This window comes from Hippopotamus amphibius, chromosome 1, assembly GCF_030028045.1.
Source record: "Hippopotamus amphibius kiboko isolate mHipAmp2 chromosome 1, mHipAmp2.hap2, whole genome shotgun sequence".
Classification (NCBI taxonomy): domain Eukaryota; kingdom Metazoa; phylum Chordata; class Mammalia; order Artiodactyla; family Hippopotamidae; genus Hippopotamus; species Hippopotamus amphibius.
In genome coordinates, this window is record NC_080186.1 from 66,793,238 (window position 1) to 66,813,000 (window position 19,763).

Here is a 19,763-nt window from a genome sequence, read left to right on the forward strand (position 1 = left end):
GGGCCTGGCCTAATCAGGTGAGCCCTATAAAAGGCCTTCCCTGTAGGGAGAGACTGGAAGTGAGAGCTTCTTCTATTCACCTTGAAGAAGCAAACAGCCATATTTGAGGAGGGCTTATGAGAGGGCCACATGGCAAGGACCTGGGGGCAGCGCTAGATGCTGAGAGCGGTTCCTGGCTGACAGCTACCAAGAAAATGAGGACCTCAGTCATAAAACCACAGGAAAACAAATTCTGCCAACAGCTTGAATGAGTTTAGAAGCAGATGTTTCCCCAGAATCTCCAAGTGAGAATACAACCTGGCTGCCCTCTTGAGTTCAGCCTTATAAGACACTGAGCAGTAGGCCCTGCTAAACTGTGTCTGGACTTCTGACCCATAGAAATTGTCAGATAATATATGATCTTGTACAAACAGGCCACTCAAGATGGCTGTTCTCTTGTTCTCTGTATGTGACCTGCTCAACCCGGGTCTGTTTCACCTACACCCTACTCGCCTGACTGACCGTCCCTCTTAATCATAGAACCTCATCAGAAACTGTCTACTTGCTTGCTTCCCCAACCGCACCCCCCCCGCCCCGCCCCCACCCCAGCCCCAGCTAGCGACTGCTCTAATCTTTAGATCAGAACGTCTCCACTGGGATAGTTTATCAAAGGGGAGGTGAGGGACATGCCCCTCTGCTGGTTTCCCTGGTCATCGATGGGCCAACTTGATGCTAATTTCCCCTAAAACTTGTAACCTCCTTCTCCCCCCGCTAGCAGAGACTGAGTCTGCTGCCGTGTCCTGCCTGCCGTCTGCTGCTCATGCCGGGGTGTCGCTCCAGGGCCTTGCTTCCGACAGTAAGATTCCCTGTCCAGGAAACCATTGATGTGTCTGTCGCTAACTCCAGGCTCTTTCTTCAGTCTCACAGCTGGGCAATTACAGGGCTTTGCAGGCCTCAGGGTGCCTCCCAACAGGTATTGTTTTATGCCACTAGGTTTGTGGCCATTTGTTACACAGCAATAAAAAACTAATTCACACAGCCAGGAATGAGAGGACCTGGGCTTGGACCATGAGGCTAAAGACTGGATGGGAAATGGGTAACAACTCTGTGGATGCTGGCAGGGATGGGGACGCCAAAGGCTCGACAAGGTAAGTACTTTCTCGGACTTCCCTGGTGGTCCATTGGCTGAGACTGCACTCCCACTGCGGGTGGTGGGGGGCGGGGAGGTTTGATCCCTGGTTGGGGTTAAGATCCCACATGCTGCACAGTGCAGCCAAAAAAAAAAATTAACCACTTTCTCGGGGGACAGCAACAAAGACCTAGACACACAGAACTCCCCCACCTATTCGGGATGGCATTTGCACCTCTCCCCAAGCCAAACTTAGCGGCAACTCCGGGGACAAGAAAGTTGTGGAAGGTGCTGTTGAAAATCCTAAATTTGACTGAGTTTAAACCTGAAATGTGTAAGAAACATGGCAGAAGTACCTGAGTCTATTTCTAAATGTTGGGAGTAAGATTTCTGCCTTAGACAGGAGAGGGGTTCAGTCTAGAAATTTTCCGTTATGGAGGAAGAGAAGGTTTCATTTTTACATAGTCCCATTTCTGGCATGTGAAATCCATTTCTACCATCTTTCAGTGAGGTTTTGCTTCAACGGGCAGAGCCCTCCTAGAGAAACACCGAGTCAAGGGTAAAAATAATCTCTTCTCTCCCACATTGTTACCCACCGTTATCCTGAGGAAGTCAATTTAAGACGAGCATCCAGGGCAGCCGTAAAAAGCTGCACCAGGGAATCCCAGGGTGACATGGCCGGATGCGGCCAGAGCCCAGCCCTTGCCCACGCCACACCTGACAAAACGAACAGCAGGCGAACGCTAAGAACCAGCGGCACTCAAAGGCGGGAACACAGCTTCAAGGCAACATTTGAAACAGTGACTGGACAATAGAGAAACAGAAGATTCCAGGAATCGGGGTGTGTTTCCTCCCCCTGCACGCTCTCTCACCCTCACCCACCCCCACTTCTCAAGCAACCCATGGGGAAAGTTCACTGCTGTCTTCAATGAGGCAAGAGGTTCAGGGAGAGGGAAAAGAGCAGCCAGAGAAATACCAGGGGACCCCTTGATATGAGAACCTTCTTCACCATAAGCTCACCATTTTCTTCCGTCTAGCCAAAAGAAAGCAAGCAAGTGAGGATTCCACCCAAAATATATAAATAACATCAAAAAAGCTTTACAAAAGATAAATAATCCAATAGAAAGATGGATAATAGCCACAAACAAATGTCTCGGAAGAGAGGAACCAAAAAATTATAAATATGTAAAAAAGACGTCCAACCTCATTAGTACTCAGTAAATGCAGTAACATCATAGTGAGAGTTTATTTTACACCAGACAGATTGGCAAACACTAACATGCGTGGCAATAACAAGCATGGGTAAGCGTGGGAAGGAATGGGGATTCTCATAAACTGCCAGCGGGGGTAGAAATTATAAGCCCTGGAAAGCAATTCAGCTTCATTTTGGATTGAAGGAACCAATACACCACATTTGGGTGTGCTGCTCTGACCCTTTTACCAAATAACCCTTAGGCTACTAGTTTTGTGGAGGGCCCAGAATTAAAGTCTCTGCAGCAGCCACTACAGGAAACTGCATGGAGTTTCATCAGAAAATCAAAAACAGAACTACCATGTGATCCAGTAATTCCACTTCTGGATATTTATCAAAGAAAACAAAAACACTAATCAAAGAGATTTATGCACCCCCGTGTTCACTGTAGCAATATTCCCAACAGCCAAGATGTGGAAGCAACCTAAGTGCCTGTGAATAGATGAATGGATAAAGAAGATGTGAGGTTTTATACACACACACACACATATACATACATATGTATGAATGAATATTACTCAGCCATTAAAAAAAGAATGAAATCTTGTCATTTGTGACAACATGAATGGACTTTGAGTGCGTTACGCTAAGTGAAATAAATCAGACAGGAAAAGATACATACGGCATGATCTCACTTATGTGTGGAATCTAAAAAAACAAAAGCAAAAACAAACTCATAGGTACAAAACAGATGGTTGCCAGAGACAGGGAAATTGTGGACGAAAGGTACAAACTTTCAGTTATAAGATAAATAAGTCTTAGGGATGTAATGTACAGCATGGTGATTACAGCTAAATAAAAACGAAAAAAAGTCTCTCTGCAGGAGGTCCAAGTTTTGATGCACTGCCCCTTTCCACTCACTGCTCATCACCAATAAATCCAGGGAACTCCAAGTGTCTGTGGTTAATAAGGACATTTATGGAGTCACCAGCAAGCCCTAATAAAAGAATCACAGCAAAGACCCTTATGGTCCTCCTCTGCTGCTAACTACTCACCTTTTAAATAGCTCTTAGCTTACTACTGGGCCAGTTGTGACTAAATGCTCAACAAGACCCCAGCTGCCTACCATGAACTGTTTGATCCCCTGTTCCTGTTACTTATTGCTGCGTAACAAATCACTGCAAACCATACTAGCTTAAAACAACAATCCAGATAACAGAGTTTACTATGCAACAATCAGAAAGGAGAAATATGCTCAAGTGGTGATTTTTAAATCCCCTGATGATTTCTAAGACATCCACAGATTTTAGTAACTCAACCAGTGAGTACCTTTTGCCTCACTCTGCAAATAATTTCCAGATTTTTACTGGCTTAAATATCAACAGTTAGGTCTATGAACTATAAGAATGAGAAATTGTAGGAACTATAGGAATAAATTATAGTAAGAAGCAGGTAAAATATGTCCTACATAAATCCTCACTTTCTCAGAGTTACAATACTTGAGAAAATTTTGGAACACAGTATTCTGAAATCAAAATGTCAACACAAGTTAGTGCTGCTGCTTGTTCTCAAATGAATCCTTACTAAGAAATCAACCTGACAAACCTTTGCTGCAGAGAAAGATGATAAATACCTCTAGTCTCTCCAGCATAACTCTCTCAGCTGCATCTTCCCCCAGACAGTCACAGGAACGGATCTTCTTTATTTTCTGGCCATGTAGCATGTGGGATCTAAATTCCCCGACCAGGGACTGAACCCGCGCCCCCTGTGTTAGAAACGCAGAGTCTTAACCACGGACCGCCAGGGAAGTCCCCATCTTCGGAGCGTGACTTTTAAAGAAAAGAAGATGAATAGAATGCCAATAACCAGAACTGAACAAATGAGTATCTCCCGGCTCCCAGATGAGCTATGTGCGCTCTGACATATCAGTACCTGGAGGCACATTCATGCTACATCTGTACAGCCAGACATTGCCAGACAAGGTGAACAGAATAACCCAATTTATTTAATCTCTGAGCTCCCACAACCACCAAAAAAAAAATCTTTGGTGAGATTTCCAGTTAAGATTTAGAATACTTAACAAAGTTTCAAAAATATTCCCAAACACAGCAATCCACTAGAATTTCCAGGATAAAAAGTAAGTGGTTCACTGCTATTTCTCCTATCCCATAAAATCAGAAATTTTGATTACTCTGTAGGTAAATCTTATCCTGCTCTGGGCTACATCCAACAGAAATTACATATAAACTATTTCAGGTCACTAGAGTAATTTAAATCATTTCTACTTCAAGTTAATGAAAGCAAGGTCAAGTTTTCAGCCCTTTGTTGGATCAGGCAGCATCTCTCTGTTCTTTGAGCAGTGTTCAACCTCCAGGGAGCATCCCACAGGTCCTATCAGAACCAGCCTCAGTATCTTGCTTCCTTGGTTCCTTGCGTGATCCCTTTAAGGACCAGAAACATCAACTCAGAACGTGTTCTTCACTCTTTGACCCACAGCATACCTTCCCACCCCTGTTATTATTAAACTACTGATTTCATTCTTGGCTCAGGTGTGGGTTTCTTAAACTCTGTCTCCCATTCCTCTCCTGGAAGTATAACTGGTCCTATCTCCTTCAAACTCACAGACCCCTGAACCCTTTCCCTGCTCAGTACCACTACAATAGCACTTACCTCACTGCAGTGTCATCGTGGGCCTCCCCTCTCCATCGCAGGACCCCTGGCACTGTGCTTTGGTCCCTTTGGTGAACTCAGTGCTTAGCATATGTCCTGACACTTGATAGTTTCTCAATGAGTATTTTTTGAATGAATGACCTGGCTTTTTGATTATAGCTCGGGATTGCGCTTTCGAATTTAGCTTCCAACCACACTTACTTCTCCACGGTTGGGACCTTCTACGTAAACCCTGGCCTGTACTTCCCTTAGGAGACAGTGTGACCGTCTGCTGCTCCCTCCTGGCCACAGCCAGCCTTGTGCCACCCAGCAACTTTTTCTCTATCCCAAGTGAGAAACAAAATGTATCCTTGGACACAAAGGGACTAGGTAGAAGAACACAGAAGAACCAATGCAAATCTATGTCCGTTATTTGAAATGCAATTTTAAGTAGTCTGTCTGACCTGCTAAAGACCACATATGCAGTTGTGTGCCTACCAAGGGATAGGCACATGCTCTGCTTTACACACTTCCTCTCATTTCATCCTGTCCACTCTGTAAGGAAGAGATCATTATCTCCATTCTACACACGAAAAAGTAAGATTCAAAGTTTATGTAACTAACCAAAGATGACATAGCTAAGTAAATAGTTGGGTTGGGATTCACACCCAGGTCTGTCCAACTTCAACACTAAGGCCAATACTATTTCCACTATATCACTAAGCCATACTACGTTAGTCTTAAAAATTGGGCTCTACCAACGAACACTCTTGAAACAATGAAAAACATAGCTTTAAATAGAAGACATCAAGACTAAGAAAAGGGTAAAGCTCGGTAAATAAAGACAAAATCCTTTGGTGAAAGGAATTTGATGACAGTTAAGATAGACGTAGCAATGCAAAATGTAACTATGGATGAATTGAATTAATGATGGTGCAATACATTAATGAATCCGTAAGGTTTTAAATAGGAAAATCAAACGACTTCACAAATAAGAATCTCTGTTTTTTTTAAACAACACTGTCTAAGCAAAGAGAACACTACACAAGAACCAAGAGTTAATGATAAAATTGTAACAGTTTTTCCCCCTCTGCTTTTTCAAGCACACAAAATGTCTCATTAGTTGTTGTGAATACCAAATAACCCAAGCCAGAAGTCGGCTAGCACGTAAATAACTATGCAACACAAAATGTTCTCCTACAATCAGATGACTGAGCAAGATTAATCCGAGAAAGCATTTTCACTTCCAGATAACCTTCGAATACTTACCTAGAGAAAGTATTTAACTATTTCCTTGATCAAATGACAGATAATATAATACAGACAAAATTTACATGAGAGGAAAAATTGATGTTTTAGATCTGGGCTCCTTAAACTAGCTCTGATTTGCCTCCTCTCTCAACACCCCTCCCTAACTAACTGAGCGCCTTGATTTATTGCCACCATTAAAAAAAAAAAAAGTCCACTTACTCAGACATTGCAGGCACACTGACCGTCTTTCAGTCCCTCAAACATGCTAGCTCTTTCCCATATCAAAGCCAACATTCCATCCGCTTTAGTCTCCCTAATACATCTCTGGCTCAGATACCTCCACATCCTTCGGTCCCAACCTAAGGGTGTAACTTCCTTGGAGAGGCCTTTCCTGACCACTGGATGTGAAGCCATCTCTCACACTATTTTCTCTTGTGGCACCATCTCTCTTCCACCAAAGCACTGGGCACTCTTTAGAAAGATATGTTCCTGTGTGAATTTACTTGCTTAACTCTCTCCTTCACTAACCCCATGAGGATGGGAACCGAGGAATTTTGTTTATCACTATTTATCCAAGATCTAGCCTAGTGTCCAGTAGTTAATAGGAACTGAAAAATATTTGCTAAGTGGTGGATATACAAGTGTCAAATTCAGGGGAGGCATTTGGGTTGAGATTTGACTTTAGGAGTTATCAGCATATTGATGGTATCTAAAGCCACGAGGCTTACATTACAGAAATGTTCCTGAAACGTGTGAAAAAATACTTATGCTTTGTAAATTGTGCCTCTCCCCTCTGCTGTAAGCCCACTGGGACCACTGATGGATCACAGGCCCATAGATAGGATGCTGATGCTTCCAATGCACCTCAGAACAGAGATGACTGTGGAGCAGGCCGCACATCCTTTCACTGCACTATCCCTTGATTCTCCACTGTACTGATAGATCAGACTTTAGTCACAGGTTAGGCATAGCCAAGGGAAATTACAATGTGGAGGGTGAATGTTCTTAACTATATAGTAAATAAAACTGCCATTAAAATCCAAGGGAAAATTAGAAAAAATGTTAAAACCCTTCACAGTGCTGTCCTGTTGGTCATGTCCCAGTTTCTAATCTTGCATCCTTGTCTTCATCAAACCTCCAGAATGGGACTCTCCACCCCCCTTTAGGATAACCTCACCCTCTACCCATTAGGAATTGTCTTACTCTAGAGTTCATCCTCCAATTCTCCACCTACCCCAGCTCTGAGTAATCTGTAGGATACAGTAACCACTCAGCAGGTTATTTCCCTAAATCTGAGTTATTCAAACTAGAATATCATCACTGGGGACCACTTTAAGGCAGTTCAAGGTGGGCTTTGGCCTGGATTTCTGGAGTCTTGTGACCACTGTGAGAGGCAACCGTGCCTACTTGATCATCCAATGACTAACTATTGGCTCAAACACTTATACATTCACCTTCCAATGACAAATATTAAGCCTCAGAGTCAATATAGCCCAAATCTAGACAAAAGAAGACTAATGCTTTTCCCGGTGTATACAATTTGCACCTCTGTCCACAACAGAGATAGCAACTTGCATTATTGTGCAAAGTAGTAGAAATTCCCATTGTTCATCCTCTCACTTTTGTCCTATGCCCTGGGGCTTCCCAATGAATAGGAAACATTTAAGAAACAAAAGCCCTTGTAGGTACTCCTTGGTTAAACAACTCTCCAGCAGAAATCATGAAGCTAAAATTTTTTAATGTAATTTGTGGGTCAAATTTTTGTGACAGACATTTTCCTAAAATCTGTTAAATTATACTTTAGCTGAATATATAGAATTCTAGGTTAGCATTTATTAGTTTATCTTCCCCTCAGAATTTTAAATAACATTCCATTTCCTTCTGGCACCTATTAATGCTGATAAGAAGTCACTGTCTATCAATCTAATTGCCCTTAATAAGTATTCTGTCTCTTCTCTCGGGAAGACTTTAAGATTTCTCTCTGTCTTTGGTATACAGGTTTTCCACAAGGTTTCTAGATATAAATTTGACTTTATCTATCTTGCTCAGACTGATAGTCTCCTTTCATCTGAAGATTTATGCCTTTTTTTATTTCTAAAAGTTGTCAGCTCTTTCTCTTCAGATATTGCCTCTTCCCTATTTTATTCTGTTATTTTTGATCCTATTAGATACATGTAGAAACTTTTCAGTCTAATCTCTCCCCCAGATTCAGTATCTTTTCTCTGTATAGTGATTATCTCAAGGCTATCTTCCCATTTACTAACGTTATATTCTATGTCTAATCCACTATTTAACCTAACTATTGAGTTTTCATTCCAATGTTTATTTCCCAAAAGTTCTTAGTTCTTTTTCTAATCTCCCAGTTCATTTTTTATACTCTCCTGTTGTTCTGTGGGCTTTTTCCCTTTTATTCTTCTCCTTAAAAATATTGAATATAGTAAGTATATAGTCTATTTTAGATAGTTCTACGATCTTCAGTTCTTGTGGTGTTACTTCTCTTCCTAGTTGTATCTGCTGAGTCCCTCTGATGGTGGTTCCTTTCCTTGTGTGAGTTGCATTGTTTTTATATTCAGCAGAGTTGTTTCTCTGGGAGTCCCATGTATGATCTCTGGTTATCTCTGGAGAACAATTTCCATTTGTCCCTCCTGGACTTCTGTTTCTATATCAGTGTATAAGTTAATTTTTAATTTGGCACCCCACAAGAATGATAAATCAGGATGCTACCCCCAGCTCTCCTGGGCTGGTGAGCCACCTCGCTCTAATTCCCATTCTATGGACTGGGCAGTCTCACAAGGCATCTGGTTCTGTGCAGTGCACTCAGTTTCAGAGCCCTACCTTGTACAGTCCTGAGGCCTCATCTCCTGACTTTGTGTGAGTGTTAAAATTCCAGAAAAAATACATACCTCTAACCTTTATTGTACCTACTGCATGTGTATATGTGCGCACACACACACACACACACACACACTTGCCATCCTTCTGCCTGCACCACCCCCCCAACTCTCCAAATATACAGTAAACCCCTAGAGAGAAAATACTTTTCCGATCCATTTCTTTAATACCTAGAACAGAGCCTGTAACAGATACTCAGCAAATATATGACGGACAAATGAGTGGATGGATGGAGAGATGAAAGAATGAAAAACACGAATTAATAACAGAATACACAATCAGACCACCAAGAATAGATTCACCACATCTGCTTAAGAGAAGTGGATATTATTTCTATTTCTAATTTTTTTTAATTTCCTTCGTGCAGTTTCTATTAAGGTAGGGGTTTTCTCTACATTATTACTAAGCTGTCTTTTAATCTTACTCTCAATCTTTTCACATATATATCTAATTATATAGAATTATTTGAGCTTCCCAGAATCACTTTCAGAATCTCCACCCAAGTCCTTGGAAATACAGGGAGTTAGGAGGCATAGGTCCTGATTACGCACATACCCCTGAACAAGTCATTAAAAATTCTATATATCTGTATATGAATCTTTGTTTGCTCTAAAATTCTGGGAATATTACTATTACTCTTCATTCTACAAATTTTAAGGACTTTTTATGCACCTAATGTGCTGGACCTCAGAGAGACAATGACACTAATAAAGCTATCATAAAACAGCAGAAGTTGGGACTTCCCTGGTGGCGCAGTGGATAAGACTCCACACTCCCAGTGCAGGGGGCCTGGGTTCGATCCCTGATCAGGGAACTAGATCCCACGTGCATGCCACAACTAAGAGTTCGCATACCACAACTAAGAAGCCCTGGAGCCACAACCAAGGAGCCCACCTGGTGCAACTAAGACCCAGCATAACCAAATTAATTATTTAATTTAAAAAAAAAAAAAACAGAAAGAAAAAACCATACAATCATATTAAAAAACAACAACAACAACCGCAAAACAGCAGAAGTTCCTAACAGAGGTATGTGTAGAGTCCTGTGGAATCTCAAAGGAAGGGCAATGACATTTAGGGAAAAAGGACCAGGGACATGCTAATAAAAAAAGGTGATATTTAAGCTCATCCCTGAAGGATGGGTTGAAGCACAATGGAGAAAGGGGAAAAGGCATTCAAGATAAAGGAACCAGCATATCCGAAAGCTTAGAGACACTCTATCACATAGGGGTCAATCAGGGAAACAGAATCACAGTGACTGATGATTTTTTGTAGAAATGAAACCTTATACAATGTAGGGGAAGTTAAGGAAGTAAAAGCCTGGAGGGTGAAAGAAGGAGGATCAAAGAAAAGTCATTAACCAGAGACCGTGACAATGGGAGCTGGTGAAGAAAGAAATGAAAGCTGTTGCCTCTGTGTCTGGTGGTCAGTCTGAAGTCACTGTGAGTCAGAAGAGCTGGCAGATGAGGGGAATAAACTGGACATAAATCATGGGAGAGCAAGAACAATCCGGAACCTGAAGACAAACAGGAACCTGCAAGGACAAACTGGAGTATACAAAGTGGAATCAGCATCTGTCTCTAATGAACAGTGCAGGTACGTGTGTAAGAAACTGATATCCTTCATCAAGGGACACATTCATTCCTGGCCCAGGAAGCCAGCACATCAAAGAATACACATGACCTTCAGCAGCACTTAGGGCCCAGCAGTGCCCTTCTGAGCATGAAGCCTGATGCTTCACTTCCACCTTTTGTGTTGGAAAAACAAGGATCTTTTCTTTACATGCAGCCTGGCCCAGTGAAAAGAACACAGGCCTTGGAATCTGATATACATGGACTGAAGCCTAGTTTTACTCCTTTGAGGTGAGCAGAATTCTAACCCACTCTCAGTGACTCATGCCCTTTGATAATCCCTTCCCCTTGACTTGTGAATATGATGGGATATCGCTCTCTTAATTAGTTTATATTATATACCACAGCTGACCTTAAAGAGAGCCTCAGTGGGCCTGACCTAATCAGGTGAACCTTTAAAAGGAATGAGCTTTTCCTCAGCAAAAGAGATTTGAAGCATGAGAAGAATTCAACACAAGGAAGACTCTTGATTACTGGCTTTGAAGATGGAGGGAGCCACGTGGAAAGGAATGCATGTGGCTTCTAGGGGCTGAGACTGGCCCCAGCTGACAGCCAGTAAGAACACAGGGACTTCAGTCTTACAACCACAAGGAACTGAATTTCACCAACAAGAATGAGCTTGTAAGCAGATTCTTTCCCAGAGGCTCCAGAAAAAAAATACATCCTGGCCAACACCCAGATTTCAGCCTTTAAGAGCACGAGCAGAGAACCCAGCCTCACTGTGACCAGGCTTCTGACCCACAGAACTGTGAGCTCATAAATGGACATTATTCTAAGCTGCTAAATTTGTGGTAATTTACTATGTTGCACAGGGAACTAACATGCAATAGCTAAATGGACTCAGACCCACTCCTTAGCCTCTCTGAGCTTGTGTATCCTCACATGTAAAAGGGGCATAATAACTACATTGCAAGATTCTGATAGAGGTTAAAAGAGATAATGTAAGTAAAATGTTTGCTGTTGCTGCTGTGGTGTGTTACACATAGACACTCAATAAAGTCAGCATTGTTTAATGTAAGAATAGTGAAGTCACCAGTTTTGGCCCTATAAGGAGAATCTCCTGGGATAGGAAAGACCTGGCTATTCCATAAGCCCCAATAAGAAGGATTTAACTTCTTATGGAAGGAAGAGCATGGGCATTCCAAAAATGCCCACATCCAATTCTTGGAACCTGTGAATGTGTTAGGATACATGGCAAAGGGGAGTAAAAGTTGTAGATGAAATTAAGATTACTAACTAGGGACTTCCTAGGTGGCATAGGGGTTAAGAATCCGTCTGCCAATGCAGGGGACATGGGTTCAATCCCTGCTCCAGGAAGATCCCACATGTCTCAAAGCAACTAAGCCTGTGTGCCACAACTATTGAGCCCGTGCTTTAGAGCTCGTGAACCACAACTATTGAGCCCACATGCCACAAGTACTGAAGCCCATGTACCTAGAGCCCATGCTCTGCAACAAGAGAAGCCCAGGCAATGAGAAGCCCACATACTACAATGAAGAGTAGCCCCCCCCCCCCACCGCAACTAGAGAAAGCCCATGTGCATCAATGAAGACCCAATGCAGCCAACAAATAAATAAATTTATAAATTTAAAAAAAAGATTACTAACTAGCTGAGGAGATTATTCTAGATTATATGGATAGGCCCAGTGTAATCCAAGGGTCCTTATAGGTGGAAGAGGGAGGCAGAAGAGAAGGAACCAGAGAGATGGCAGAATGAGAATGACAGCCTGATATTACTTGCTTTGAAGATGGAAAGGGGCCACAAGCCAAGAAATACAAGCAGCTCCTAGAAGCTGGCAAAGGCAAGGAAACAGGTTCTCTCCTAGAACCTCCCGAAGGGAAGGTAGTCCTGCTGACACCTTGATTTTAGCCCAGTGAAACCCACATCAGAACTATTGGATTGGCCCAAAAGTTCATCCAGGGTTTTCTGTAACATCTTACGAAAAACCCAAACAAACTTTTTGGCCAACCCAATATTAAGGTAATAAGTGTATATTGTTGTAAGCCACTAAATTGGTGGTAATTTGTTACAACAGCAACAGAAAACTAATACACTTCCCCTTGTGTTTTTTGTTTGTTGTCACATCACCTCCACTTTGCCCTCTGGGAGCTGATGCTCTCCACGCCACCCCTGCCCACTTTTAACAACAGGCATGGTATTAATATGTCCCAGTAATAAAGCTATGACATGGATAGCACACTTAAATGAGACTTGGCCAGAACTGGGGGATGACAGTAGCATTACCTTAACAGGATACCATCACCCACAAACTGACTTCTACAAAAATGTGTGTATTAATTACATGACATACTGTTAAGTACTACACAGCCTAATCCAGAGAAAGCAGTCAACAAATAATAGCTGTTATTATTGTGATTGTTGTTTGTAATTCCCTAGCCAAGCCGGGAGGCTTTGGCTGTAAGCATCTGAGGAAGCTACAGCAACTGATTGACTATGTAAAGGCAAACAAAGTGATAGAGCTGGTTTGGAATGGATGGCACAAAGCGTGGAAAAGGAAAGGGCTGCAACACAATAGCCATAGGGACGCCAGCCTTCACACCAGGAAACAAACCAAATGGGAACTTAGTGCATGAAATAAAGGCACAACTCAATTGTTCTTTCACAGATCTTTTTAGTAACATGTATTTGCATATGATAGATATCAAAGAATCACTATGTAGACAGACCTAAGAGAAGGAAGATGCAAAGGAGAATACTTTAACAACAACAACAATAATAATAATAGCTACTATTTATTGAAGACTCTTCCTGTGCCAGATTGTTTGTTAAATTGCTTTATAAATAATCTGTGTTAATTTGTGTTAAGACTGTTAAAATTAAGAAAATCTTTAAATGAATAATGTTTCTCAATGCCCACAGTTCTTATTTGTCAAATGTTACTTTAACTTTCTTTTAGGCTTTGCCTCATATGTTTAGAATCAGAGGCTACTCATGTCTACAAAGAACAAATTAGTCTAGGGTTTATCCCACGGCTGTTTCCCCATTTAAGTGAAGATGGAAAATAATAAGCCTAATAATATTGCTTAGAAACTACCAATCAGCATAGAATAGCACTCTAATAGGACATTAGTGGCACAAAAATTTGACAAATTCTTCAGATACCTAATCCAACATACTTTGGATAAGTGCATCAGGGCTAAAATCATCTCAAAAATCTCCCTCCAAGTGGAGGAGTGGTTCCAAAATAACCATCTCCTAAGGTGACATTTACAGTGTAAACAGTCATGGAAAAGAAGAATGGCATATAATTATAAGAAAGCTAAGAAAGGCTGAGGACAATCAGAAGGTTTTGGGGGCATTTGCTGGGTTTGCTTATTTTTAATCAGAAGGTTTTAATGAGATTTGTCCACAGCAGGAAAAACAGTGATAGGACCACTTGGGGCAGAGGGTATATACTCATTTGTTCCATAGATATGAGAATAGATATCAAGTCCCAGGCATTCTATTAGATGGTTAGAATGCAGTGATAAACCAGACACTGTCCTGCTGTCAAGGAGCTTACACTCCAGTATGACAGAGGGACATAAGACGTGACAAAAGTAAATTGAATTATTCACCTACTATCTTGTTTCTATAAAATAAAAATAGGCTTTCTTCTGTATAGGGATTGTCTTGTTCAACAGCTCTTCTAAGAAAAACTGTCCAAAATCTGGTTGCAGATGAGAAGCACATTCAGTCTTTTCTTTTTTTTTTTTTTTTTAATTTATTGGCTGTGTTGGGTCTTCGTTGCTGCACAGGGGCTTTCTCTAGTTGCAGCGAGTGGGGGCTACTCTGTGTTGTGGTGCACAGGCTCCTCATTGCTGTGGCTTCTCTTGTTGCAGAGCATGATCTCTAGGCACATGGGCTTCAGCAGTTGTAGCACGTGGGCTCAGTAGTTGTGGCTCATGGGCTCTAGAGCTCAGGCTCAGTAGTTGTGGTGCAGGGGCTTAGTTGCTCTGCTGCAGGTGGAATCTTCTTGGAGCAGGGATCGAACCCGTGTCCCCTGCACTGGCAGGTGGATTCTTAACCACTGCACCACCTAGGAAGTCCTGCACATTCAGGCTTGAATCTGCATCTGTCCACAGAATCAGTTCCACAATGTCCAGGTAGCTCAGTGAGAAGAGAGCATTTAACACAAGGGCAGCTCATACACAGATTGTCTGTAAAAACTAAAGCTAAAAAAGATGCATGCATAAAGACAAAAGGAGCAACAGGAAAATTCCAATCTCAAGGAAACAAAAATTAGTGAACAAAAACAATGAGTAAATATAAATCTAGCGAGATTGGTGAGAAGATGCAAGAAGATATACCAAAGAACTTTAACTTCTGGTCAAGATGGAGTAATAGGGACCAGATTTACCATCCCATTTGAAATAGCTAAAAACCCAAACACATATACTAAACACTGATTTTCTAGATACTGGAGGCAATGAGGAACACGGATCCCTGAATGATGGCAAACAAACAAAGGGAGCCCAGCAATTGCCCCAGCTTCCTGTCTCTCGAGTTTCCAGGCACTCAGGGATGGGAACCCAGGTGGAGCCTGGCAGGCTCCCTAAGTTGATGAGACAGTACTGGGAGAATAAGACCAAGTCAGCAAGGGCTCACAAAAGACAGTACCAGAGAAAAGAGAGCTACACAGATTGATAACCCAGGACATCTAAAGAGTGTTCTCCTTAAATAATCAGCTGAGTACTGATCAGAGCATGTGTGTGAGGAAACTAGAAATTATTAGAGGTAACTGTTAGGGTTCTCCAGAGAAGCAGAATCAACAGGACATAAATATATATATAGAATGAGGGGGTTATTTTAGGGAATTGGCTCATGCCATAGTGGAGACTTGGTAAATCCAAAATCTGCAGGGTAGGCTCGCAGGCTGAAGACCCAGGGAAGAGTTACCACATTTTGCAAGGTAATCTGCTTTTGTCAAATTCCACCAATTTAAATGCTAATCTCATCCCCCCAAAAATACTTTATCAGAAATATCCAGAATAATCTTTGACCAAATATCTGGGCATCGTGGCCCAGCCAAGTTGACACATAAAATTAACCATCACAATAACAATACCTGATGCCTCCACCTGTCTAAAAATGGTGCCTGTTTCCACCATCCAATGTGAAAAAAAAGACTCACAATTCGTAGGACATCACATAGAGTACTCAGGAGGGTCTTCCCTCAGAAGTGGGAAAGATTTAGCCCTAGAATAAATTCTGCTGTGGCCCAGCTAACAAGAATCAAAGTGTTTCCAAGCAATCTGAACATCTCAGGACAAAATTCAAAAATATTTATAGGAATACAAAAAGTATCCAGCGCCAAAAAATGTATGTATATTCAGCACCTAAGCAGGTAAAATTCACTACATATGGCATCCAATCAAAAATTACCTGGTGTGCAAAATAAAGTAGGAAAATATAACTGATAAGATGGAGAAAAATTTGTCAACTGATATAGAATGGACACACATGATAAACTTAGTAGACAAATACATTTTAAAAGTTCTTATAACTGTATTCCATATGTTGGAAAATTTAGAGAAAAGACTGAAGATATTAAGTAGAGACAAAAGACATATATGTATATTTTAAGCCAGAATTTATTTCTATTAAAATGTCCAAGAGACTTTAAAAAGGCCCAAATACATTGAATTATAATATATAATAATTATATATACATATATATGTTTATATGTGTGAGTGTGCATGTGTAACTCTAAAGATGAAAGCTGTAATGTCTGAAAAATACATTGGTAAGATTAATAGCAAATTAGACATTCCAGAATAAAATTTAAGTAAACTTGAAGACTGGATAAAAAAGAAGTTAGACACAATTAAATACTACCTACTTTAAATATAAAGAAACTCACTTTAAATATAAAGATATAAATAGGTTAACAGTAAAAAGATGAGCAAAAATACACAATGTTAACACTAATTGAAAGAAAGATTCAGTGGCTGTATTAACATCAAACAAAGTAGAATTCAAAGCAAAAAATATTACCAGGGACAAAGAGTCATTTCGTAATAATAAATGCGTCAGTTCATTCAAAGAACATAATAACCATAAAAGTTTATGCACTGAATAACAGAGCACAATTCATGAAACAAAGCCAATAGAACTGCAAGAAAAAATAAATCCACAAATTATAATCAGAGATTTCAATATCCATCTCTCAATAACTGATAAAACAAGTACCCATAAAAATCAGTAACAACATGGAAGAACATTATTGTTGTGGGTTGAGTTGTGTCCCCCAAAAAGATATGTTCAAGCCCTAACCCCTGATACCCATGAATGTGACCTTATTTTGGAAACAGGGTCTTTGCAGATGTAATCAAGTTAAAATGAAGTGTACTAGACAAGGGGTTGTACTAGTCCTAATCCAATGACTAGTATATTGTATGTCCTTATAAGTAGAGAGAAATTGGGACACAGACAGGGAGATCATCATGTGACAATGGCCACAGAGACTGGCGTGACACATCTTTGAGCCTAAGAATACCAAAGATTGCCAGCAACCACCGGAAGCTAGGAAAAGCCAAGGAAATCCTCCCCTAGTGCCTTCCGAAAGAGCAAGACCCTGTTGACATCTCGATTTTTTGTTTCTAGCCTCAAAAATGTCAGGGAATAAATTTCTACTGGTTTAAGCCACCCATTTTGTGGCACTGTGTTACAGTAGCCCTAGGAAACTAACACAACTGTGAACTAATTTGTCCTAATTGACATTAATAGGCCATTCCACCCAACAACAGCAGAAAACATGTTCTTTTCAAGTGAAAGCCCCAATAAATTTAACAGTATTCAAGAACAATAAAGTATATTCTCTGGTCACAAAGAAAGTAAACTATAAATCAATGGCAGGAAGATAGCTGGAAAATCCCCAAATATTTTAAAACTAAATAACACACTTCCAAATAATCTATAGATCAAGGAAGACTGAGAGAAAATATTTGCAAATCACATATCTGATAAAGGTCTTTTATCTAGAATATATAAAGAATTCTCAAAAGAAAATACATTCTTAGAAAATAAGGGCAAAAGACTTTAATAGATCAGCGAAATGAAGAAGCAATCTACTGAATGGAGAAAATATCAATATTTGTGAACTACACATCTGACAAGGGCTTAATATCTAAAATATATTAAAAATTCATATAACTCTATACCAAAAAATAATAAGTAATCCAATTAAAAATGAGCAAAGGATCGAATGGGCGTTTTTCCAAAGGAGATATTCAAATTGTCAATGGGTACATGAAAAGGTGCCCGACATCACTAATCATTAGGGAAATGAAAATCAAAATCAAAATGAGATATCACCTCACACCTGTTAGGATGGCTATCAACAAAAAGACAAGAGATGACAAATGCTGATGAGGGTGTGGAGAAAAGGGAACCCCTGTGCACTATTGGGAATGTACAAATGGGAATGTAAATTGGTACAGCCACTATGGAAAACAGTATGGAGGTTCCTCAAAAATTAAAAATAGAATTACCATATGATCCAGCAATTCCACTTCTGGTTATACATATGAATGAAACAAAATCGCTGTCTTGAAGAGATATCTGCACCCCCATGTTCACTGTGGCATTATTTACAATAGCCAAGACATGGAGGAAATGGGTGAAGTTGGTCAAATGGTACAAACTTTCAGTTATAAGTCCTAGGGATGTGATGTGTAGCATGGTGACTATAGTTAACAAAAGTGTATTGTATATTTGAATATATATATATGTGTATATATGTATATATATACACACACATACATACGTACACACACCATGATTCTCATTATATAAAAGTCTAGAAAATGCAAACCGGTCTATAGTGACAGAGAACAGGTGAGGACAAGAGTGAGAGGGGACAAAAGCTGGTACAAGAGTGTAAAGCAATTATATTCCAATAAAGAGCTTAAAAAAATAAAAAGTAATAAAAAAAAAGTGAGGGGGTAGACAGAAAGGATAAGGAAGGACAGATTACAAAAGAACATGAGGAAACTTTGGGGGGTGATAAATATGTTCACTGTCTTGATTGTGGTAATGATTTCACAGGTACAACATGTCAAAAGTTATTAAATTATATACTTTTAAAATAGTATAGTATAGTTTATTGTATACCAGTTATGTCAATAAAGCTGTTTTTACGTAGGAAAAAAAAAAAGACAGACCAAGAAAAACAGTGAGTCACAGATCACAGTCACAACTGACTGAGTCAAAAACTGATCTGATACAAGTCAAAAGACTCATAAATTCCTGCTGCTTAGGGCCTCCCTCCTCACAGACACCAGTTTCCCTGAAATCCACTTCTCTGTTCTTATGAGCTCCCTTTGTTCCTCACGGCTACATGTAACCTTAGAATAAAGCTTTCTCCGTAATCTAGAGTTAACCTGATTGCTCTCTGTTTCTTAAAACCAAAAATCCAAACTAAAAATTTCTTTGATGTGGACCTAGAAGGTCAAGGCGGGTGGGCAGATTCCAACAGGTAGGATTTTAATCTTTGATTTAAAGGTGTCTAAGCCTAAATGAATTCCTGTCTCAGAATCCAAAAACTTGCAAATATGAATAAGGAAAGTCCTGTTAAGTGGTATTCAATAAATATTTGTGGAACTACTGTAGATCTCTGAAGAATCAGTGTGAACTAGACAGGTATCAAAAGATAAAAGACAGGGAAATCATATCTTTTTTAGTGAAATATAGTTGATTTAAAATGTGTTAGTTTCTGGTGTACAGTATGGGAAATGATATCTTAACTTCCCAGATTTGTAAAGGATAGATTCTACAACCTTCAAGTGATGAGTTTGACATCAATTCCAGGGAGAATTCTGGAAGACACAAAATTAAGAAGCATATGAGTTCATCCAAAAGGCAACAGCTATCAAAGGAAACTATAAACAAGATAAAAAGACAACCCTCAGAATGGGAGAAAACATTTGCAAATGAATCAACAGACAAAGGATTAATCTCCAAAATATATAAACGGTTCATACACCTCAATATCAAAAAAATAAACAACCCGGGACTTTCCTGATGGTGCAGTAGTTA

At 40.2% G+C, this 19,763-nt stretch overlaps 1 pseudogene; it reads left to right on the forward strand.

Annotated features, from left to right (window-relative positions):
• Nucleotides 1-1,047: 1,047 nt before the first annotated feature.
• LOC130861447 (E3 ubiquitin-protein ligase RNFT1-like) overlaps nt 1,048-19,763 on the forward strand; it is a 36,573-nt pseudogene continuing 17,857 nt past the window's right edge.